The sequence below is a fragment of the Perna viridis genome, chromosome 4 (assembly GCF_037379345.1).
Source record: "Perna viridis isolate PV_CMFRI_1.1 ecotype Kerala chromosome 4, ASM3737934v1, whole genome shotgun sequence".
Classification (NCBI taxonomy): domain Eukaryota; kingdom Metazoa; phylum Mollusca; class Bivalvia; order Mytilida; family Mytilidae; genus Perna; species Perna viridis.
This window is the reverse complement of record NC_142448.1, coordinates 44,430,203-44,455,095: the sequence shown is the minus strand read 5'-3', so window position 1 is coordinate 44,455,095 and position 24,893 is coordinate 44,430,203. Positions and strand designations below refer to the sequence as shown.

The 24,893-nt window shown below is 32.9% G+C and overlaps 1 long non-coding RNA gene across 1 annotated transcript; it reads right to left on the bottom strand.

Moving 5' to 3' along the window:
* Positions 1-2,930: 2,930 nt before the first annotated feature.
* Positions 2,931-7,871, bottom strand: LOC148620229 (uncharacterized). The gene is made up of 3 exons (XR_015921746.1): positions 7,249-7,871; positions 5,081-5,247; positions 2,931-3,243 (listed from the first exon to the last, which is right to left on the bottom strand). It is a non-coding gene; the product is annotated as an uncharacterized LOC148620229 (long non-coding RNA).
* Positions 7,872-24,893: the final 17,022 nt, after the last annotated feature.

Below are 24,893 nucleotides of genomic sequence, written 5' to 3'. Positions count from 1 at the left end.
ATGTTCATCTTATTTGACGCGGACTGTACTATAACTATTGCCATACTACTTCAAAGTGCAATTCCTAACCAAAATCATACATACCCATCATATGTTATTCAAACCCTATTATTAATATAGCCATACCACTTGAAAAAGCATTTTCCTACCAAAATCAAACATGCTCATTACATCTGATTGTGCCATACTCTTAACATGACCATACTACTTGAAATGGAAAGTACGAAGTCATCACATATAATACGGAGTGTTGGCATAAATTGGCTTACTACTGAGACTAGTAATTTCTACTAAAACGAAACTATCTGATGTGAATTGTACTCTTCATATGGCCATATTACTTGCAGTATCACTTTCCAAATCAAACATATACCCTCTTCACATCTGTAATAGACTCTACTCTGAACACAACCATACTACTTGAAACATCATTTTCCTCACAAAATTGTACATGCCCATCACATAAGACGCCAGCAGCACTCATAATATATAACAAAACTACTTGAAACAGCACTTTCCAACATAAATATATATGCTCATTATATTTGATACATTTGTACCTAATCGTACATGCTCATCACATCTGTTTCGAACCCTATTGATAACATTGTCATATTCTGAGAAATAACACTTTTCCACCGAAAACATCACATCTGGAATGGAGAGTATCCATCATATGGCCAAATTTCTTGAGAAAGATTTAACTACCAAACACATATGTGATTCTCGCATCAGTTGCCGACTTCTCTCTCAATATAGCCAAAGAACTTGAAATAGCATTTTCCTACCCCAAAATAGTCATAGTCATTACATTTTCTCCGACTCCCACTGCTGACATGGGCATATAACTAAAAATAGTACTTTCCTAACAGATTCACACATATTCACACATGTTCTTATATCTGATTTGTACTGTGCTCTTGATATAGCCAACCATACCTAATGTACTCTAAACATTGATTGACAACGTAAGAACGGGTTTTCATACAAAAAGTGTACTTGTTGATTCCATCTTTTTCGTATATGCTCATAATGTATCGGTACTATATGAACTAGCGCTTTCCTACCCAAAACATTCAAACTCATCACATCACATTTGTACCGTATTCTTAGCATTGCCATAATACTTATCATAGCATTTTCCTACTCAAAATATACATGTTCATCTTATTTGACGCGGACTGTACTATAACTATTGCCATACTACTTCAAATTGCAATTCCTTACCAAAATCATACATACCCGTCATATGTTATTCAAACCCTATTATTAATATAGCCATACCACTTGAAAAAGCACTTTCCTACCAAAATCAAACATGCTCATTACATCTGATTGTACCATACTCTTGACATGACCATACTACTTGAAATGGAAAGTACGAAGTCATCACATATAATACGGAGTGTTGGCATAAATTGGCTTACTACTGAGACTAGTAATTTCTACTAAAACGAAAGTATCTGATGTGAATTGTACTCTTCATATGGCCATACTACTTGCAGTATCACTTTCCAAATCAAACATATACCCTCTTCACATCTGAAATAGACTCTACTCTGAACACAACCATACTACTTGAAACAGCAGATTTGGGATCAGATGTGATGAGTATACTATGGTTTGAAAAGTGTAATTTCAAGTAATGTGGTCATGTGTAGAGTTGGCATCAAATCGGGTGTGATGAAAATGAATGAATTTAGGTAAGAAAGTGCTATTCAAAGTAGTTTGGCATTACATGTAATGAGCTAGTACATTTTAGGTATGAAATTGCAATTTTACGTAGCATGACTATGTCAGGTGTACATTTCACACTAGATGTGAAGAGCATGTATGTTTGTTAGATAAAGCTGATGTTTAAAGTGGTATAGTCAAGTTTATAATATGGTTTGCGTCAAATTTGATGAGCATATATGATTTAGGTAGGAAAGTGCTATTTCGCGTAGTATAGCAATATTAAGGGTACATACCAAATCAGATGTGATGAACAGGTATAATTCTAGTACCAATATGCTTTTTCAGGTAGTATGACCGTGTTCAGAGTTCAATCCACATGGTATGTGATTCGCTGGATAATTTGGATACATAAATGGTATTTCGCATGGTATTGCTATCTTTGAAATCGTAAAATGGTCATTTTAGAGGGACGAGAGGGTATTACTTACCATGAGCATGAATGATTTTGGGTAGAAAAGTGATCTTTCATGTAGAATGGCCATGTTTATAGTACAATTATCGACATATGCGATGAACATGTATGTTTTGGGTAGGAACATGCTATTTCAAGTCGTGAGGTTATATATAGAACACAGTACGAATCAAATATGATGAGCATGTATGATGTAGGTAGGAAAGTGCTATTTCACGTAGTATTGCCATATCAAGGGTATATACCAATTCAGATGTGATAAGCGTGTATGATTCTGGTAAGAATGTCCAATTTCAAGAAGTATGGCCATGTTCAGAGTTCAGTCCATATCATATGTGATAAGCATGGATGATTTGGTTTTAAAAATGATATTTAACACAGTATTGTTATCTTTGGAATTGTGAAATGGTTAAATGGGTAGGAAAATGATATTTCAAGTACTTTGTGACTCACTAACCACTTCTGAGTTAAATGGCCACCCCACCCCCTCTATGTAGTACCAAAACACACTGAACCTAGACCTATGCATTGTAAGTGCATTATTTGTGTGTTTTCTGATTAAAATTAGTCAAAATAAAGCCGAGAATGTGTACTTTAAAATCATACATGTAATATACTATAAAAGTGTATGAATATTGTTTACATGTGTGGGTAATTTGCCTTCATGTTTTCAGTAAGCAGAAAGGGTAAAATTATGGATTTTCATTATTATTTAATCAAGTAAATTTTGTGAAGAATTTCAACAGTCAATATATTTTGATGTGTAATGTCCCAAAGTAAAAGGAAAAAAACTGGAGAATGGCAACATATATTTATTTTTTCATTTATTTAAAATACAAGGAATACAAATACTTTCAACAATTATCATTACACTATTATCTAGTACAAATGTATCATGATACCTGTAAAAAATATACTAAGCTACTATTTTTCCTTCATTCCTCTGGGTGCACAAATATTAAGTGTTTTTTTTTCAAAAAATAATCATTTTATGACACAAATAAATATGTCCAGAGGTCTCGTACTTTAGTTTAATCCTGGTCTGGGAATATTACAATCACTGTACACATCATGGAAGACATCTTGTTTTTCTCCTGAAAAAAAAGGAATAAATTCAATAAATAAAAAATAAATAATGAAAACTGAAAAAAGTACAAACATATAATGTCATGAACTTGTGTGTCGTTATGGTGTATCCATCTGCACCATGAAAACTGATTCGCACAAAGTGTCATAGTTTTCCTTCCTTTTTACTTATACCCTGAATTATTTTTTTGGCAACTTGGCGGTTGTTCCTAGAAAACCAGAGGATGCTAACAGTATCAGTGCACTTTGGTCATGCTTCCAGTTTTCAGAGAAGTCCTTAGATGATCATTTACTACTTTTTTTACTTTGTATGTACAGTAGTCCCCCTCTTGAGAGACCTACCATTTGCAACATAAAAGTGGCCTTACAAAAGGGATAGTATGTCGAAAGGAATTGATCCAAAAATCAAAATGGCTGAAAATATATACAAAATGTACCTTGTGTAACAGATTTGTTTTCCCTTTTTATGATCTTTATGCATAATGAAAATAATGTCTGTTATATGTTTTATGAATAAATAATATTTATTATTAAAATGCCTTTTATTATCTGTTTAAAATGCAAGTATGACACATTTAAATATAACAATGTATTAACTGTCATTCTACGAAAAAAGCAGGCAATATTGAAAAATATTAATTTCTGCAGTATTAACAAACCCCAAAACTGTGATATTTTAAAGGTATATATGTTTTAAAGGATACAAATGCATGTCCTATCGTCTTCTATTTATTTGTTATAATTTTAAAAGGGGGGATTGAAATGCATATAAATGAGTGAAAAATATCGAGCCAAAAATGACTAAATGAAATGAAAAAAAAATTAGGTTTATCATTGTTATTTCAACAAACTAACAATAAAAATGTGAAAAGTAATGATAACTATCTAGTATGAGTTACATTTTTTTGAAACAGTAATTGACATGTTGCTATGGCAACGATGCAAAATGACGTCATATCAGCTATGGTTCAATTAGTATCAACTTTACCCAGTATAAAAACATAGAATAGACGCATTGCTTTTTGTGAAATCTACCGGTTTGGGTAAACTTTTCCTCTCTATATGTGCCAATTGGCATATTTGGGTTTTCGCCGGTTTAGAAATAAATGACTGTTGAAATAGCCCTGAATTTATGTTGCAATAAATAAATGTGTAGCAAATTATTTCCAATCAAAATAATTGTTTGTAACAATCATCTCTGGTCATGAATGTCAGCAAATTATTATTTAAAAGTAGCCATACCTAGTAATTTATTTATATTATGCTGAGAAATTACTATTAAACTCCATAAAAGATATGAAATAAACCATTTCCCCTATTTCAGGTAACCACTCTTCAATTGTGAAGTAAAATACATGTAGTTACAAAATGACTGCCCCCAATACACTGAGAATTAGGCACGAAACCACAATTAATTTTCCCACTATCTTCTTTGTAGCCTTTCTGTAATTTAAAAAAAAAATCCACCACCATAATTCAATTCAGATTTTCAGGGATGTTAATATGAACCTTCCAACAACTTATATAAAAAAATATTTAAAAAAATTACCATTATGTTTTCAATTTAAATGCATTAACACAGAGATACCCTAAAAAATGACCCAAAATGGCTTCCGGATGTTACAAACTTGACCTTTTTTGACCTCACCAAATCACAACCTAAATGTCAAATTTCTCATTTCAACACATCTACTAAAATAATTTCATTATTCCATTTGAGCATAAAAAGTATGAGAAATTCTGAAAGGAAGTGTTTCTAAAAAATTTTTGAAAAATCCCCTATTTTTATAGGAACTATATTCGTATACAACGAAAAGCTAAGAGCAGATAATTGTGGTCTCGTACCTATTAGATGCGTTAAAGTTAAAATATTGTAATAAAAACCCATCTTCTGTTATTTTATCATATTTCCAATCATTCGGCAAAGTTTTGATCAAATAGGTCCATTATAATGTCCACAAACCAGCTTCAAAGACGGCTATCCTAAACTGTTTTCAGCTCTTCTTTCTTATCTGAAAAATTCAAAAAGTTAGGTATGACTACGTTCATCAATATTGCAATAACTTTTTTACTTTTTGAGATATTTTCACACACTAAATTGGTTTTTTTCTCTTGAATAATTACAGTATTTGAATTACAAATTTTCTTTTATCAAAATAGGTTTAAAGTTGTTTAATTTTTTTTTCAAATTCCAAATCCCGATTTTTGTGGAAAATAAGGATAAAATCCACATATAAAGCGAGTATAAAACGCACCCAAATAGACGATAAATGTGGCTATTTTCAGATACATATGATACTATTTACGTTTCTTTTTCAGGTAATTTGACAAAAGGGAGTGGGGAAGTAAAGGTTTATAGGGTTTTATTTTCAATAAAATTTGATATTATGCATTATAATTGTCAATAAAATTATGATTTTCTCGTATATGTCGTCTTATTTGTTGTTTGAAGTTCGCGATGTTGACTTTCACCCCACGCTGTACTCATCCAAGCTGTCGCCCATTTTGGGGTCGTTGAGTAAAAAATTTGTTTTGTTTACATTTAAAAGGAATATGATGGCTTTATATAGTGAAATGGGATTAAAATAATATGATGGTATATGTTATAGGCTTGTCAACTCATAATTGTAATTTTCTACATCGGTTTTACGGAAGAAATGATTAAAATAAAATGAAGTTATATGAAAAAAAGTAGTGTTTTTTTTCTTATTTTATCTTGTGAAAATTCTTAAACTGCTAACTGTCTTTCATTTGATTGGGTGCTCAATTCCAGGTCCCAAATTCTGTAAAAACATGAAACCCTTTATTAGCATACTAATTAAGACCAATCAAATTATTTCTGTATTGCTCAAAATATGATATGACCAATAAAATAAATGCCCTCCCTCCTCCAAGCCCTAGGTCTAAGATAAAAAGACCATTTTCAACCAAGATTTTCAGTATCAGTATGCCTCCGAGAAAAAGTTACACCGCAGCTTTTAAGCTAGAATGCATCATCTACGCCAAAGAAAATGGCAACAGAGCAACAGCCAGAAAGTACAGCATCAATGAATCAATGGTCCGTTCCAGGCGTAAACAGGAAGACTCCTTAAGATTGACCAAAAAGAGCAAAAGAGCCAACCGTGGCAAGAAAGGAAGATGGCCAGTACTTGAAGATCTCGTCGAGGGTTGGGTCCTAGAACAGCGAACAGCTCATCGCGGTGTCAGCACAGTCCAGATTTGCCTAAAAGCATTTGCCGTCGCCAAAGACCTTGGTCTAGCAAATTTCAATGGTGGACCAGCCTGGTGTTTACGCTAAAGGCTCAGGGTTGCCTACTCATACATAAAGTTCTTCAGATAAGAACATTTTTGAATAATTACACAGGTATTTTAGGAAATTTTCATCACAGCAAGTTTTTTTTCTTCACATTTTAAAGAAAAAAAAATTGATTTATCACATTTGGGTCTCAAAAAAAAAATTATAATATAGTGGTGCAAAAATGGTCAATTTCAATTTTTTTACTAGTATCTAGTTAAAACTACAAAAACAATCCCAAATCAAATATTTGTTATCAATAATAGGGTATTAAACCATCAGATTGGCTTTCTTTTGATGATTCTTTGAAACCAACCCACCCCCCACCCCACATCACTCAGGAGTGATCTAGTATCCTACTAGGATCAAATTATCTGATCTAATGTGTAAAAGACTACACCCTGAGCCTTATTAGGACTAAGTAAACATTGTCAGCATCTAGAAATTCTCATATAAACTATTCAAAGGAACCAAAAAGTATAAATAGTAGCCCTTTTGAGACTAAAATCATACCAAATTTTGTTGCTGAACCCTAAAAGAAGAAGATTCAAATATGTTTACTGATGGAAATACTCCACACAACAAAGGCAAAACTTGTCTAGCAGGAAGCCACAAGGTTAGTAATGCTGGACAGTTCAAGAAAGGTCATACTCCATGGTCGAAAGGTCTCGTTTTTGAGAATACAGTTTCATCTGACGAAGAAGACTCAAAAACTTACATCCGAATGAATCTGCAAGATCACCAACAAGACGACATCAAAGCTGATTCCGTATCCAGGACTGACAGCTCACAGGTGGTAAAAGAAGATGGAAGTGGTGTGAATAAATCCAGTATGATCCTGTGGCCACGGTTCATGAAAGCAGACAAAGAAAAGGTGACATCAAATAATTCTCATATTATTAAGAGTGAAAAGATGTTTGACATGTTCAACTTGGCATACCAACAGCACAGGGAAACACCAAAAACTTGCAAGAGACCATGGATGGAGCCACATAGAACAGAAATTGGGGTGCCTGTATCATGTACAGAGTACGGTGTGCAGACTGTTGGTTTGCGACTCCAACACTAGCAAAGTTGTACTCAGAAGTTGAAAACAACAAGCCAGGGCCAAAGCCAGCCATTACTAACATTGCACTAGTTTCAGCAGGACTAGATAGTCCAATAGGAAGCACCAAGACCCAGGAGATTTTAGCCCATGTAAGTGTTCCATCTCCATGCAAGAGTGGTATGCAGAGAAACATTGACCGCATTTCTAAAGTTAGGGTAAAGCAGAACAAGGACGACATGAAAGATAAGGTTGAACTAGTGAAGGCATACAACAAAAAGAAGGGACAACCAAAAAATATGATAGATGTGACCTTAGATGGCAGGTACCCAACTGCAACAAAGTCTATCAGGAAGAAAACAGGGTTAAATGCATCACAGGCACAGATGCTTGCGACTGAACAAAATACTCCATGGAAGTATGTAGTCGCAGCATCTTCACTAAACCAGCTATGTTGGAAGGGACCTTGGTTCAGCGGAAAGGGATTTGATGCAGAGTGCCTATGCCATGAAGGCTGTACTGCTACCCTTCATAGAACTATACCAATATCAGAATATGCCATGGGAAAAGACAATGGTAATCAGCTTGCACTGAAAGGTATGCTTATCCGTTATGCCACATCAGATGGAGATGTATTGCTGATGCAATACTGTGTCCCCTTTCCGCCTTTGAACTCATTGACTTTATGAGATTTTATTTTATATATGTGAAATAACAATGGATGGTGTTATTTTTAACAATCAAGAGAAAATAACTCTTGAACAGCAAAAGCAAATTCCATCCAAATCAAACCTGAGCTTCCTTTTACAGTATATAATAACATTTTTGCATTACAGAAAGCTGCATAAAGACATTCTCTTTCTATCACCTGGAAAGTTGAAAAAAACTTTGTTATTATGAATTAAAGGGCAAATAACTCTAGAATGACAGCAGCAATTGGCATCAAAATGATGAAACAAAATTTTATGTGAATTTTTATGTCAAAGGCCATAAGTTCCATATAAACCATTTAATCACTTGTAATATAACGTGAATTTTAAAATCTGTCAAAAGTTTTCTTAATTTCTTAAAAATAGCAATGGGCAACAAGTGTGTAGTATTCATTCCACCCTCTTGATGCCTCTTATTGGAGTCGTCATTGTCACGTCATACAACTGTTGCACAACGAATGTCACAGAACAACAGCTAGGAAAGCATTTTTGAAAATACATCTGGCACTCTCTTAGTAAAAACTCTGGCAGTCAAAGGGTTGAACCCAAAAAATAATTATAGAATATATAGTTAAATAACTAATAAACTATAAAGAGTGGAGAAATTAAAATTTTAGTTGACAGTAGTGTATGAATCACAACATATCATTTATGCAATGCTAGTATGATGGCATTCGATTGTTTTCTTGTAAAAAAAATGCCATCCCTTTAATACTGTCCTGTCATTCTGACATCTGGAAAATCAATGAAGCATTCCTACCCTTTCCCTATCACTATCAGTATCTTAACACCCTTGCGTTTTAACATTGCCTAGAGAAAAAGGGGCAATGGAAATTAAGATAACCATAATCCATATTGGAGGGCTTGGCCTCAGGTCACCAAGGGGCTTATCTCTAAATCAATCCTTTAGCTAATAAGGTCCACATACAAAATTGGTCCATATTTCCTCTGACCCTGCAACTCTCCTCTTTTTCATTTGGATATTAATATGTAGGGTTGGGTCAGAACGATGTGTCATACAAAAAATTGATTTTTCTTTCACAGAGTACAGCCCTTCAACCGCTTGTAATGACTTTCAAGTTGAAATTGTGCGTGTCACACCTACCTAGTTCGTGGATCGTTATGGTGTATCCATCTGCACCATGAAAACTGATTTATTCAACGGGTCATAGTTTTCCTTTCCTCGTTTGTCTACCCAGACTTGACTTTTTATGAGCAACTCGGCAGGTGTTCCTAGAAAAGCAGAGGACGCTTACCCTACCTGTGCACCTGGTCCATGCTCCCAGTTTTTAGTGGAGTCCGAGTTGTTCACTTGTTTTTGTTACTTAGTATGTATGATTTTAGTTACTCAATCAGTGTGAGAAACCATTTTTCCCCAACTTGCCATTCTGGCTAGTGGAATATTGATCTTGCTAGCCAAATATAAATTCAACTACCCACATTTTTTGTGTTTTTTTTTCTGTACTATCATCTGTTTTCTCTTGGATTTGACTATCTCCTGTCTTTCTGCAACTTTCTTTTCATTTGTTTTTAAATTTATCAAAAACTTTTCCATTTTCGAATATTCCCTCCCATTTTTCAAGTACTTTACAGTAACAAAATAAGTACCCCATTTCTGAACTCACATTTTAAAACTATCTTTTCATTTGTTTTTAAATTTATCAAAAACTTTTCCATTTTCAAATATTCCCTCCCATGTAAGTTTTTCAAGTACTTTACAATAACAAAATAAGTACTCCATTTCTGAATTCACATTTTAAAAATAAAATTTTATTTTGACAGATTATCATTATTAAACAAGAAAATCATTTGCTTCTTGTTCATTTTTATTTTGACAATAAACAACTAATTTGCAAGGTAACAAATCTTAAATTGCCAAGATAATTTCGTTTGAATACTAATATGAGATCAGGACCGTCACCTAGGTTTTGGCGCATCCCGTTTACCAGAAATTAAAATGGCAGATCGTAAACAATGCTTTACAAGTCAATAAAATTGTGCATATCATGCCAAAATTCACTTGAAATATTCAAGCTAAACTTCTTAAAATGAAGGGAACATATTTATAATGTATGATGTTAAGGGATGTTTTACTAAATAACCTGTTGGCTCGTTAACTCTCCTTGGACCTTGCCAATCAATTGATGGTCGCCAAATTGACGAGTGTAAGAAAATGAGAACTTGCCAAAATACACATCTACTCGTATTTGGCGAGCGGTGGTTTTCCACACTGCTCTATGTTCTTTGTTGTGAATGTCTGTTTTCCATGTCTAGTCTTTGTCCCTAGATTACATTCTTTTGATTACCAATATAACCTTGGTTCCCTTGATTACTCTTAGATTCTGGAATCATTTTCCTGTATGCTAATACCAAATTAACTACAAAAATTACATTATGGAAGGAACAGAGCAGAAACAATTTTTAAAACTGGAATATTTCAAAATTCCACAGAAAAATCACGTGTGCACTACCCTTCTGTTCCAAAAGTAACATGCTCTCTATTAGTTACAGTTCAAAAATTTTAAAACATTTTAAATGTCAACAAAACAGGGTCGCTCATGGAAAATTATCAAAACTTCAATAAAAAATGTAATTTTTGTAGCAAATTTGGTATCAGCATACAGGAAAATGATCCCGGAATCAAACTAGGTAGATGTGACATGCACAATTTCAACTTGAAAGTTGTTACAAATACAAGCAGTTGAAGGGCGGTACTCCGCGGTACCGCTGAATCTCCAACTTTTTGTATGGCACATCATCCTGACCCCAACCCGACATATCAATATCCAAATAAAAAAGAAGAGGGTTGCAGTGTCAGAGGAAATTCGGACCAATACAAAATGACCTGAAATGTTTGTAAAATGGACGTCCTTGATTTGAATGTATTGTAGGTTAGTGAGGTCTTACCGCCGATGAATCTGCGAGCGCAGTGTACATTTTATAATTCAGCAAAAATTACACTATGGCGATTTCAAAAGTTGTACAGAGCTTATATTTCCTGTTTGATTTATCGACTTTAAATAAGGTTTACTTGACTTGATTACCTGCCTGTACTGCCATTACACATTCAAATCGTCTCAGGTCTTAATTATCCTCAATTATGAAAAGGTCCGTTAAATTCCTTATAGTAAAATGATGGTGACCTGTTTGGATTGACTTGTGTTCGGATAACAGTCAGAAAAAAAAGCATATGGGTGTGGCTATCTTTCGAGGTTCTGTTGTGGAACATTCAAGTCCCAAATAATCGTAGAATTTTTCATGAGAAAATTTTGCTCTTCAATCCTTTGAATAATTGTCATTCTTTATTGAAATGGTGGTAAAATCTCAACGAAAATGCTGCTGTTGATAATGTATTACACTTACCCTAAAAATGAACCTCTTTTCCTGATTCCCCCAACATATCCATGTTTCAAAACAACTTTTTTCACTCGAGTATTATATAATAAGGGCGAAATTTGATCGGGAGAATTTTTTTTTTATCAAATTAAACTTAAAATACAACTGACCAATCGATTGACCAGCAAAAAATGACACTATATAACCTCCGATATTAAAAAAATGCCTCACAACTTAATCAATATTTTCGACCAAACAAATTCTACTAACGTCGGAAAATATCGTATTCGCCCAAAAAGCCAAGGGCGCATATATATATATATCTCCAGCGCTGAATCCCAGAACGGTTTAAGCTTGTTACCAAATATTTTTTTTATACACTTTTCAATGAGTTTAGACCTTTCATACAATGTGTTAACCCTCACGGATTGTAGTGTTGGGCAGGGGGGCTACATTATCATATCCAGTTTAACCCCATACTGGTGGTCAAAATATTAAGCCTCTAGACCTTCATATTATAATCCCTTTTGGGATTTGGCACTGGGGATAATTTTTTTTTTTGTTTTGACGGGTGGTGTTCAAAGCAAAAAATATATATATATCCAGCTTCAAATCCTTAAAGGGATTAATCTCGTTACCTAATGTGTGTTTTTTTTATCGACTCGTTAACCCTCACGTAGCGTAGTGTAGGCGGAGGGGTTACATAATCGTATCTAGTTTAACCCCATACTGCTGATCAAAATACTAAGCCTTTGATCTGACGTTGGTTACGTACATGTATATCATTCCCCTGTTCTTCTTTACAAAAACTAATCCATTACATGTACATACTGCTGAGTAGCGAAACGTAGCTTGAACTATCACTTTGTGATTTGGCACTGGGGATATTTGTTTTGTTTTGATGGTGGTGGATTCAGCTTGTTACCAAATCAATTTTTATCGACTTTAGAATGAGTTTGTACAAACTTTTCCTCTTTCAACTACCCTGGACTTGACCTTTTATGAGCAATTCGGCTGGTGTTTCCAGAAAAGTAGAGGACGCTTAACTTACAGGTGCTCCTGGTCATGCTGGTCACCTGGCACACCCGCTATTTACATCAACAGAATTTTTGAGGGACAAATGTTTGTATGACTTACAGACATGCAGCACAGTCAGGGATTTAAATTAGCGGTGGTCCTGGACTTATCAGACAGACGCGGAGTTTCTGTTTCAATGATGACGTATGTTTGCGGGTCTCACTAATTGACGACAAGAAGTGACAAAAAGCGACAAGAAACAACTAGTCGAATAACATAAAGAAATTTATGTTTACATTTAAACACAGATGTACAACTGTTTATTTATGTGTTTGATTTAAATCCAAAAGGAAAAAAAAGAATACGAAAATATTGCTTTTTAAAACCAGGAAAAGAATATTTTTCAGGTAAAAGTGTGAAGATAAAAGTTTGTTTGAAATATTTTCGAAATGATAATACCATCCGGAAGATTTTTTCATCAAAGAAAAATAAAAAAAGAAAGAGATAAATCAATAAAGTTACAGGAAAACTGACTTTAAAATATGTTATCAAGATTCATTGAATATAAAAAGACATAATGAAGATAACAATGGCAGGGAATTATTTGTGTAAATTTAAATGCTAACATGTTAACAAAAAAACATTCAAAAAACAAGGTTGTCAGAAATTTAACACAACGTTGAGTTACCGGTAATACTAGTTACAACTATGGGCCTTGTATCAGTGGCCTGGGCAAAAAGCAAAAACAAAAACAAAACAAAAACAAAAACGAAACAAAAATAAGACCTATGTTTTGTATATATAGTCCCATTTTTAAGAATAAGGCAAATTGCTCATCTTGGTATTATTTTTACGAGTTTTCACATCTCTCTAGATAATAACCTATTTTATAATATATTTTGAACTAAGTTCTTCTTTTATACTGTTTTTGGTGTATTTGGCTTTTTTAACAGTATAGGGGAATAGCCGGGAGAGCTCAAGTGACTGATCAGGTCTCGATTTCACAAAAAAGTCGTAAGTGTAAAGTTGATCGTAAGTAATGGAGATTTGCCTGACAACTGAAACGACACATGGGTCTTTGGTTGTTGGCTGAAATAATGATATAAAACTTAAAACTAGTTTTTATAATTTATTGTTTCCTCGATGCATGTATGTAGGATCATAGTAAACTTCACACAAAATAATGAAAAACATAAGTTGATGACATAATTAATTAAATGATATTTCTTTAATAAAACCAATGACTATTGTTAACACTGTAAACAGGGAGCCAGTAATGAAACTTTCAATTATAGAATATATAGTTAAATAACTAATAAACTATTAAACTTTTACTTCAAACATTATTCAAATAAACAATAACCTTTAACACTTTAGAATGAAAGGATTTTACATAAATAATGGACCCTTGTTTAACATAAAATGACTGGTCCCTAACTTTAACTTCCGGTTGTTGCATACTGAGTAAAAACAACTATTTACATTTACTTCCACATGTTACACACCATATGATAATAAAATGAACTAACTTAACTATGAAGCAAATCCATTGATTAAATGCACATAATTCAAACAAAATTAAATACATTATTTAACTTCTATTATTCTAGCTATGTACAATCACAAAATCACTTTAAATTGTTATAAACATTTAGTAAAGGATTTAAACTGTTTTACAACACAATTTCGAAATAAGCTTACCAGCATTAGACAATTGTTCTTGACATGCTTTTGGGCATTATTTGCCCAAAACACTTTTTGACAAGATTTGTCTTTCGAAAATTATGAAATTAACTCCTCGTAGTAAATCAAATAACCTACATTAAATCTTATAAACCGATTTCATTTCAATAATACAAAAAATTGATAAATTCCATACTTGCGGACCAACATTTTGTCAACATTTATCTCCCTTTGGAGCAGGTGTCTATTCGGAACACGTAAGGTTTTCCATCGAATATCGACGATACTTCAGAATATCTCGAAAGTCAAAAGGGAATTTCTCGTTCTACTGACCCGGCCATAAATTTTCCTTACACGGGATTCAAATGAAAACCATCCTTATGTAACCTACCAACAAACTGAAACACCCTGTAAATTTCAGAAACACCGTTGTGTTTGTCTGCTGGGGATTTCATTTTCATTCGAGTTACCTCTTTTTTCTGCACCCGAATCCAAACATCGATTAGACAGACTTCGAAATTATACCTGCTCTTACGGGAGGTAACTTTGCAAAAACAGGATAAAATATAGCTGCATCCCGATCTCCGCAAGTAGGGAATAAAAATGTAAAATACACATACCTGAAATAATGATATAAAACTTAAAATAATATAAAAATAAAAATAATAAATGTAGGATGCAGCACCGTAGGAACATAGCTGTTTATACCAGATTAGCCAGAAGAAATGATTAACCAATAAAAATCAAAATTTATTTAATTGGTCAACTATCAATCAAAATCTTGACCAATGAAACAAAATATAACAAAGTGTTTCTAGGGTCAAATCATCACTATGTGTCAACCAAAAGTATTTTTTTTAAATCCTAAGCCAAACGGACATTTGTCCTTTATTACATAATTTATCTCGCATTTATTGTTTGTGTTCACTTAGCGAAAATCGGAATTAAAGACAAGACTTTGTACATAATTCCTTGTGGCTTAATCTTAAGAAAAGATATACAATTTACCATTAATTAGCTGAAAGCTTAACTTTAGATAATAGGGAAAAATGACGTTTGCTAAGTTCATTTTAAGTGACGAAAAATAAAATACATGTACATATAAAATCAATAAAACACTTTAAAACAACACAAAGCTAAATTATGAAAAACTTTTCCATCTACAATTTCATTAAACTGTAGATTTTAAGAAAAAAAGTTTTATTTAAAAAATATATACTAAATAGACTATAATACTTCTACAACAATGCATGTTGCTATATTTTTCTTCCATTAAAGACAAAAATCACATTTTCCTTTAATCATACCACTGAATATTGTTTCCAAATAATTTCTTTTTTGTTATTTCACATAAAACATGTTTCCATATTTTTATCAATTTGAAAACACATCAAATCAAATGTAATACATATATAGATATAGTTTCTTTATGAATTGTAGTATCTAATTTGTTCAAACTATAGTTAATGTGGTACACGTTTTTAGTTGAATTGAAGTAATGTTAATTAGTTTTTGGACATATAGGAATCCCGTTGTCTTTCCGTCTGTACAAAGTGCGTGCCCGGTCCACAACTATTGAATGCCTTGAAAGATATTAACGATGTACGATTAGGGCACTGTTGCTGTCTATCATTAAAGTGTGAACAAGAATGAAATGAAAGGATAAACGTTAAAGATCGCAAAATGAAAGAAGAAATAAAAGGAAACCTTCAACGACTGGGGCCTACTTCAGCGTACCCTTTTCAAGTATTTCACAACTCTGTAATCCAAATGTTTATTTAGTGTTTCCAAATGAAACACAAATCAAAACGATGAAGCAAACTAGTATTATGCACTCTGAGAGGCCTTTTATATTACAGATGTACTTTTCTTGGTCTTTATAATCACCATTCTGGCTAAGGGCATGATTAAAAGGAATTAGTTCTACTTTCGGTGTACTCTAGTCTGGTAAACACGAGGAATAATCCTCGATATCATTTGTCAGTCAAACATAGTCAATTGGAATGATGACCCATATATTAAAGCTTGGTTTAACAAACACTGGTATACTAAGCAACTGCACCTAGCAGACATATTATATCTTCATTTTCCTCTTGTTGTTGTAAAGAACTGAGGATTTTAAGATTCACTGGTGGTGGCAAACATTCTCAAAATCATTCCCTGATTACTGTATTCAGCAAAATGATTTTAGCCTTCTGGTAAAGAGCTGTACTGTGTATACGATTACAAATTGATTGCACACATTTCTTTATAGAAATGATTTTTAGTGACTGCTACTTCGCTAAAGAATATTAAATAACTCATTTTAACAAGATTGCCAAAGCAAAATATCGTACTTCTTTATTCATAAAAGATGATCGTTATAAAATATATAATAGATAAAAAAGAAAAGATCATACAATTATCTAAATTTGCATTCTTTTTTTTTTCATTGTTCTTAAGTATTATGTATGTTGTGATCACACAAAATATCACATTTTTGCAATGCTGTTATAAAGCCTTCTGCTTGTCTTTACGTAGAATTTCTGTCAACAATTAACCTACACACAGGCGGAAGCAGAAACTTGTGTAATAGATATAAACCAAATCTGTTTTTACAGCGAGAACATAAAACTCCCCTTTACTTCCCAGGCAGGATAACGTTCATTACTTGATACTCCAGCTTTCTAGATGTAAAAATGACATTGCACTATATTTAAACAAGCACCAGCTTCGAAGATATGAAAGTTCCTGTGTTTTAATCATTCATACAAAAAGATTGTTTATCATTCCAGCTACTATAACATGTAGAAGAGGAAAATATGTGAGAAAAAATCTTCTGTCTACAATACTTGTTTACAGAAAAAAAAGTAGGATCATTTCAGTGTTGTAACTTCATTTCCATACTCTGCAATGTTCTTCTGCATTTAGCTCTCTCATTAAATAATTTGGTATGGATTTTGTTTACTTTTTCCTCCTCTGGAACACTTTCTAAGAATCTTACAGGCTGATTTGACAGAAACTTTTGAATCATCTTGCGACCTAAATCAAAATATTCATAATTAAAAGGAGGTTTCTTTTAATCTTAAAATCAGGTTATTCACGCAAAACTGCGAGATTTGGGATGTTAAACAGTGCACTGATTAAGATTACGGTTGCAAATATTAAGTTTCATTCCGAATGTTTCGTACCTAGTTCCACAAAGTAAAGTTAAATTAATTTTCTACCATAACAGTAGTGACTGCATCAACACGGCTAAAGATTAGATGAGTTACATCTGAAATACTACTATCAAAACAATAATCAACCAAATACGATACTTTTTTTAGACACTCTCCCTAAAGTGACTCACTATAGTGACTAGTTTTGCTGAAACAAAATTCATAATTTTATCTTATTGCAGCAAACCACTTATAAAAGTTATCAACACTCCCTTCTGTGCACCTGGTTCATGCTCTCAGGTTTTAGTGGAGTCGGAGTTGCTTATTTGCTTTTGTTACTTTGTATGTGTGATTTTAAAGATGTTGTGTATGTCTGTTTTCCATGTTTGGTCTTTGCCTTGGGTTGCTTTCTCTTGTTTTCTGCTAGAACCTTGGTTTCCTTGATCACTCTTTCAAATACACACACACAAATAAAAACAAAAACAAAAACAAAAACAAAACAAAACAAGACAAAACAAAGCTGTGGCATTACATTTTGAATATAAGTTCTGTGTTATTCTCCATTTAAATTAGGCATATTTTGTCGTTTGCGCTTGTACATAATTTTTTGATATCTTAGTTTTCACATTTGTAATTGATTTGTTTAACTAAAATCATTTAGTAACGAGCAGAATGCAAAAACTAGAGAGTGGTAAGTCTTCTCGAAAAACGGGTTTTCGCTTTTGTTTACAATTTTAGTAAAATTGTTACCCGAAAGTAGAAACGTTTTACTGAACAATCGTTCTTGTAAATATTGGAATTTGCTGGACGGAACAATGTTACTGGAAACTGAAAATAAAGCAGCACTCAAGATATTGGTTTAAACCTTACCCAAACCGGGTGCAATATCTCGCATTGATTTTGGACATGGTAATCTGACACCACATCAATAAAGAAGGAAAAAAACCATAAAAAAAGTTTTTAAAAAATCAATATTTCAAATTTTATCTTTACAAATGGTGACCTTAAAATGTCTGCCTTCAAAATCAACAGGGTTATCCCTATCGCGGCTCGTTAATATTGCTTCTCTAATTTTCATAATTTATAATCCAGAAACTATTCTTTTGCAAAAATATAAAGTTTGTCCATTTGGTACCTTTCATTATACAATGACAAACATACCATAGACGAATTTACAAAGAGGAGCCCATTTGAAATCTTACAATCAGGATCGGATTTTTTTTGAACGGTCAATCTGAAATCATTTAGAATTTTAAGTTCTAACATGATTAAATGAATGACCTATGTGACCCTTAGTTGAATATGCATTTGCTGTTGCGGAATGTCATACACAGTTTTGATAGAGGATCCTTCAAGCTGTAATATATAGTCCTTCAATGAAAAAATGCGCATAGCGCAGCATGATACGACCACAATAGTAAAACCATGAATAATTGGAGCTTGTGTGGAAACAGTATTAGTTTATGACACACTTAAACATAGGGACCTACAAATCATGAAGAACACAACAACTAGTTTGAACATTTTAATTGATAAAAAATTGAAATTCATTTTAAAAAGTTCAGAACAAGGACAAACATAAAAAAGTCTAATTTGCGGGCGTATAAAATGCTGGACAAGAACATGATATATTGGAGTTCTAGGAAGGGCATATGAAAAACAAGATCATTTTTTATGAGTGTTTTGTGTTTATATAAATTGTTCAAGCCTATTCTTCAGGGGGTAAGTGAGCAGGAGCCTTGGATTAACTCACCAAACACTTGACAAGATTATGATTAATTCAAGTTTACCTGGTAGGGATCCCTTTGTCCCAGGTTTTGAGAAATCATGAATGAAGGTCTTAAAATTTTGCTCCACAATTTTTTCTTCTTCTTCTGTCCATGACGCACGAAATACTGCAAGAAAATCATAATCAATTGTTTTATTTTAGTTTAGTTGCCAAATATTAATGCTAATTTTTCCCCAACTGTTTTTCGATAAAATAATAAACTCATTACAGCACAGACACAAAACAGTTATGCAAAATTGTCACAAACAGGACCCAAACCCCCTTGACAACCTGTTAAATCCTTTTGATGACTTCTTTTTTGTTTAGTCTGGTAATAAGAAAGCCGTCACATAGCTACTCAAATAAAGATTATTGCAAAAAAATGTTGTCAATATAATATTTTTCAATACGTAGTAAGGAAACAATGATTACACAACCATTTTCAATTTTATTATTTTGAATTTTGCTCTTTAGACAATAGTCACGGTAAAAAAGTGATAAACACATTACCAACACTTCGTACAACACAAAGGCTGCTTCTATTAAAACATATGAAGAAACATATTTCATATTAAAATTGAAATAAATCATTGAAACTTCATTTTATTATTGTTTTATCGGGGGCTGACCACTTATGTTGTTATTTAAAGCCTCGCTATCACTCAAGTAAAACAGTGCGACATAAATGGCAAACCTGTAGTACAAATGTAAAACAATGATGAACTTCAGTTTCCATAATTTATTTTTGAAATAAAGGTTAAGGTCCCCTAACTCTAAACGTACTTATCTTTTTAAACAATTTGTTTTAATCTTTTAGCACCAGTTTAAAATAGTTGATGGCCACACAATATAATAATTGTGTCAAATTTAGGACATCTGATTAAAAAACAAAGACAATGATGTCCTTGAGGAATCTAAACAATTTTCAAAATCATACCAGAAATAATATAGCTATTGTCAAGCAATCAGAACAAAATGCTTTTGGCCTATTTGTACCCTTTATTCTTATTGGCTCAACTCACAACCCCACAAATCGATCAAAGTATTCCTTTTTGTTATGCAATTTCAAAACGATTCATTCACTTATAGTACAATTATTGTCTGGAAATCAGGAAAATGCCTGTCTTTATAATTTGGTCCCTAATTTCTGAAACGATCAAATTTTTACACTTAAACATCAATCAACTATGACCATTGTGGTGTAGGATATTGTGAAACAATATCACAGACCTTCCCATGCATTATATAGTTCTATAAAAAATGCCCTTTTCAGACCCTTTTTGGCCTTTAATTCTAAAACGGCTAGGGATATGACCCCCATAGTCTTTTGTGGTTTGTAACTGTTTAAATCCATTTTTCTAATTTTAACAGACCATAAAGTTTTTTTATATTTTCCGGAAAGGATTATTCTGAGTTTTCTTCTTCAATTTTGTGGATTTTCCCATTGAGGTGGTCCTCTAATGGGCTTTCAACGACATGTTAGAATTGTCACTGGTAATAGGTACATTTCGCATTTTGGAAATATAACAATGTTTATTAATGTGACAGAAAAAAAATGTCTGTAAAAGAGTAACCAAGGGTATAGCAGTAATCAAAAGAATGTAATCCAGGGACAAAGACCATACAAGGAAAACAGACATACACAACAAAGAACATAAAGTAACTAAAATCGTACATACAAAATAACAAAAGCAAACGAGCAACGCGGACTCTACTAAAAACTGGGAGCTTAAACCAGGTGCAAGTAGGGTAAGCGTTCTCTGCTTTTCTAGAGACACCCACCGAGTTGTTCATAAAAAGTCAAGTCCTGAGTAGACAAACGAGGAAAGGAAAACTATGACCCATGGAATAAATCACTTCTTGGTGCAGATGGATACACCATAACGGTCCACGAAATCATGATGACGACCATAAAATTTCTGGATTCTCTCTGACCACTATAATTGTATTTCCCTCCTCAACTGTACAACTCAATGTAATTTGTAATAATATCTTTTTCTGCAAACCTTTGTACTACATCGGTTTTATTAGAATAAATTATATATTGTAGTGATTACTTCAATCTTGTAGCAACATAACCCTGTTCCAGAAGCCTATTTGTTGAAGTTCTAGCGCGATACAGGAAGGCTGCATAGTTTCGGCAAGCTCTGGCACAACGTATAAGTTGTGGTATGAACACTCCATACGCAGGTGCTGAAGGGATGTTACCACAAATGAAAGGAAATTTGACAATTCTGAATGAAAAGTCATCACGTTTGTTGTAAAGTTTGGTCAATAGTTTTCCTTTACCATCGATTTCTAAGTGTAGGTCAAGATATGAGGCTGACTTCACAGTGTCTGTAGTATCCTTTATCTCAAGTTATTTGGGATAGATGCGATGTATCAGGTCCCCGAAATTAGGACTGTTTAAAGATAATACGTCATCTATATATATATGCGATGAGAATGTACGTTTTGGGTAGAAAAATGGTATTTCAAGTCGCAAGGTTATATCCAAAAAACAGTACAAATCAGATGTGATGAGCATGCAAGATATAGGTAAGAAATTGCCAGTTATTTGCATGTATGACTTTGGTAGGGAAGTGATATTTGAAATAGTCTGTCCATGTCAAGCATAAGATTCGCATCAGATGTGATAAGCATGCATTTTTGGTAGTTTTTCTGTCAAACTCCCATGTTAAGAGTACAATCCGCATCAGGTGTAATAAGTGTGGCAGAGCCAAACTTTATGGTTTGTATATTTTAAGTGATAATTTTTATTTTCGTAACATTGTACTTGTATTTATATTATTTGTTTTTATTGCATATACTTGTATGATTAGTACATGTCAATTTAACACCTATTTCTTTCAGGGGTAGTCGAAGTTCACGGGTCAGTGTTCGGGGTCATTTTTGTAATTTCGGTGGTTTTCCTTTGTTCAGTTTTAATATTGTCTTCGAACTGTCGACATTGTTCAGTGTATAGTGCATATTGAAATTTGCCAATCTAGTTTGGAGATCATTTCTGTATTTAAGGTTTGTGCATTTACTTTAACATCTTTAACCTCACTAATTTGCATTTCTTCTGAGTAATTGTTAAGAATGAATGAATGACCGTTTGGCGTATGAAAAGTGCGTGTTATTGTGTGCGTATGGTATTAAACTAATTTAAAACTTTAATCGACAATGGTATAAAATGAATTTCTCGTAAAATCTCTAAATTCTTTTTATCTTTTTATAAAGGTTCAATGTGTAAATAGTTGAATATATCAATTGCCGCAAATAAAGATGATTGAGAATGAGTCTGTTTATTTAACATTAAATTATTTTATGAATTTAATATAGTGTATTTATTTCATTTTACCGCATTAATTATGAATCCATTATTTTTTCTCTTTAGGTGGACATTACACATGAAAGATGATATAGTTGTTATTCATAAAGCATTTGCACCTCATGCAGGGTATGTAGCTCACGTAATATTTTCACTATTTGGCAGTTTTGTACAAGTTGTTCTAGTTAAAGTCGCTAGAATATTTATTTTGCCTATATTTCACAGTAAATCCGTATTTCTGCTGTATTTGATAACGAGATGCGTTTACGAAAGACGTTCATTTTATTTTTGGTATGTTTCATGTTAAGTTGAGAATACAAAGTAACTATTTTGAACCTCATGTAAAAGTCATAGAAGTAGCGTATTATACATGTAAGTGTTAAACTGGTATTGTATACCATGATAGAAAATCCTATACTTGCTCTACGCCGTGATTAATTTAACATGTTTTATATCTTAATTGTTAAATTTCACTAATTCTTTATTATTGTTTCAGTGTTTTTCTTGTGAATTGCAAACTGTGAATGGAATAAAAGAATCTAAATCACTTATATTTAGTCACTATACTCGGCGTCACATAAATAACATACGGTTAAAATTTGAATAAAAATATTTTCTACGACTTTATTGACACCTACCGTCGTTTAAATTGTCTTAAATGACTTGCTCATTCGTTTAGCCAAACGACTTCTCCCTAAACAAGTCGCTTATTAGCTTAATCATGCGTAACAAATCCTTACGGGGAAATCCTATACTAATATCCGCCATGTTGGTTTCTACGGGACGAATTGTTTACAACGGAAGTTCGTAAGTTCCCGTAGATCTCCGGTGACAATCGTATTAATTCCCGCCATTTTGTATGTAAACAAAAGCTGATATGCTGGACACTTTTACACAATGCTGTTCTGGTTTTAAGTAGTTAGACATGTCAGTTTACATTGTTTCTGTGCATCATTTACGATTTAAGGCAATTTTAAACTGGATTTAAAGTAAGACAGCCAGGACTCCTGGGTTCAGACATTTTTCTTTTGTTACCAACTCACATGCAACGTATTTTTGTCGGATTTAAAACATTGTGATCGAGTTATTACTCGATCATTAAGCACGAGAGCCGGAGAGTTTACAGTTTACAGTGCGGAATTTGTATATGACACATGGCATTCCTTGCAAAAGCTTCCACGATAGAAAAAAAATATATAAAAACATGTTTACATGTGACAGGGACAATAAATGTATATACAATGTGCATGTACATACATGTACAATACTGATAGCAATATAGAGTCCCTGAATACTTCATAACAATCCTTATCAGGGCACTTTGAATTTGTAGGGACACAGGCACTTTGAGGGATTTTAATCTTAAGGAGACGTTGAGTAATCTCTCGCATTATTGTCATTATCACTGTATTGTATTGTGTAATGAATTGACAACTGAAAAGGTCATGAAAATGTAAATTTATTACACAGTAATCTTCCTTGGATTGGACTATATAGAAGTACAAAATGTACACCATCTCGGTACACAGGTGTGTTCCCAACAGCAACTCTATTCAAGTTAGTTAATATGTGTTTGATTCAATATAGAACTGTCGAGATATACCAAAACTCACTGCAACAGTCTGTTCATATTTTCTTTTCACTGGTGTACTTTTTAACCAAGTTTCTAACTATATTGTGATAAATCAGAATGCTTTTAAGTACTTTGATAATTCGGTAAATAGAACTTTTTGTGTTGTAAGAAACCAGATCTTGGACTTGTATGTAATTACTTCTGTCAGTATGAATTCTAAATTCACTACTCTGTGCTGTAGAGAATTGATGTGTATTAAATGGTACATTGTTAATGCATACATGTATAATTTTGCAACTCCATTAAACACAATATTGACAAATATTTGACTCCACATTTTCTACAAGTACATATAATAGTAAAATATGGCCACATTATTCTGTCAGCTTAAGTCTACAAATTAACATTTCTGAATGTTTGATTTAATTATACCAGTCCTTGACAAAGTAATACTTGTTATTCTTGTGCGGTTGTGACTGTCCTTTACTCATTTTGTTGTTGTTATTTAGATAGGAAATATGTATTACACATTTCACAATTTCAAGTTTTCAAATATATGTGTTCAACAGACAAAAACAATTGCAGAAAGATCAGTTTTGTTTTTCTTTGGAGAGGAGGGTAGAGACATTTTGTTGGGTACAAACAAGTAGGTTGAGAAAAAGGGTTTACATGCAATTTTAGTATGAGGCTTACTAAAATTCACCTGAGTTTTGTACACATCTAATTCATTATTTTATTCGCGGACACCTTGCAAATTTTCAATCAAAGAGTCAAGACA